The following is a 1,550-nucleotide window of genomic DNA, read 5'->3' as shown; positions in this document are numbered from 1 at the left end:
GTTAAGCAACGAGCTAAAGTATCTCCAAAACATACTAACCCCCCAAAAAAAAAAAATAATATGATAAAATATGTTTAATAAAATTAAAGTTCAATTTAGGCCAATTTCAATTGTAATTCTTTGAGTTCTTCTTCTTTCTGCATGGCTATTTTTTTCCACTTTTTGTAGGCAGAAAGGACTGATTCTTCGTGGGCCTTTCTTTCCTCAATTTCTTTTTTTAGACGATTGATTTCGTATTCTTTAATGTTCAAACATAGTTCTTCAACGATTCCACCTGAGAATAAGTAATAAAAGATGATCATCAACGACATAAAAACATCTTTAACGTATATATAAAAGTTATTCTTAATCATCATTGAAGATTTGAGACATAAAAGCTTTAAATTACCTGAAGAAACTTGACTAGACGTATTTTCTATAGAATGCATAACCTCACTTTGTCGCTCCGCCCTGGTTTCATTCCTTTTCTTAAGTTTCGACTCATTGTTATAGATAGTGGTATCCATATTTTCATTTCGTACTTTTCTCAGTTCTTCTTTATAGGTGTTGGACTTTTTAGAAAAAAAATTACATCCTTTCGCAGAATATCAATTTCTTTATCCTTAAGTGTAGATTCAACTTGAGTTGAAGCTAATTCCAACTTACAACTTTTTAAAAGTATGTCGAAGCTTATCAAACTCTTTTTACTTTGAGATTCTGACACTAAAAAAATAGAATATATAATTAAGTATCTATAATTCGAAAATAATACTAATTTTACTCACCTTCTAAAATATTATTTTCAAGCTGACGATTAAGTTTCTTCAACTCTTCTATTTCCAAAATAAGTTTATTATTATTATTTAAAATCTCACTCAATGCAACAGATTCCTGACTCAACTTATTCTCGAGACACGTAATGGCCTCTTTTTAAGGTTGACTTGGTCACTTAATAGCGCAGTATCATTTTCCTTTGATTTGACAAGATTTTGTAATGAAGCAATTTCCTCATTGACTGAAACACCATCATGCAGATACGACTTCATTTTCTTTGTATTCATTATGGGTATCTTCAATTTCTTTCCTGTGATCTTTCAAAATGGAATTAATTGTTTCTTTTAATTCTAATATTTCTTGTTGTTTGTTTGGAGAACATTCTCATTCGACTCAGTCAATCGAACTAAGTCTTCATTGATTTTTTTCCTTTTCATACATTAATAGCTTAATTTGAGAGGATAAGGAAGTAATTTTGGACGATAGTTCCAATTCGCTGATTTTAAATCAACAAACGCAGAATCATTATGTTTCAATTTGGAGATTTCATTTTCTAATTTATTGCATTTTATTTTAAAGTGAGCAATTTCTTCCTCTTTTACAACTAGAATGGTAAGAATGTTTTCTTTATGTTTAATCTTTTCACCTTCAAATTTGTTTCTTCCTTCATCCAGAATAGATTGAAGCCGAGATGATTCACCTAATTGAAATTTGACATTTTCAAGCTCAATCTCATAGGATTCAACACATGATTGTAACTCTTTAGTATTTAATTCACATATACGAAGCTCATTTTT

At 29.5% G+C, this 1,550-nt stretch overlaps 1 long non-coding RNA gene across 1 annotated transcript; it reads right to left on the bottom strand.

Moving 5' to 3' along the window:
• Window positions 1-223: 223 nt before the first annotated feature.
• LOC139907455 (uncharacterized) lies at window positions 224-1,323 on the bottom strand. The gene is made up of 3 exons (XR_011784110.1): window positions 765-1,323; window positions 389-702; window positions 224-274 (listed from the first exon to the last, which is right to left on the bottom strand). It is a non-coding gene; the product is annotated as an uncharacterized lncRNA (long non-coding RNA).
• Window positions 1,324-1,550: the final 227 nt, after the last annotated feature.

The sequence above is a fragment of the Lepeophtheirus salmonis genome, unplaced genomic scaffold (assembly GCF_016086655.4).
Source record: "Lepeophtheirus salmonis unplaced genomic scaffold, UVic_Lsal_1.4 unplaced_contig_12600_pilon, whole genome shotgun sequence".
Taxonomy (NCBI): Eukaryota; Metazoa; Arthropoda; class Copepoda; order Siphonostomatoida; family Caligidae; genus Lepeophtheirus; species Lepeophtheirus salmonis.
Note: the sequence above shows the minus strand (reverse complement) of the source record. Positions and strands in the feature narration are given on the sequence as shown.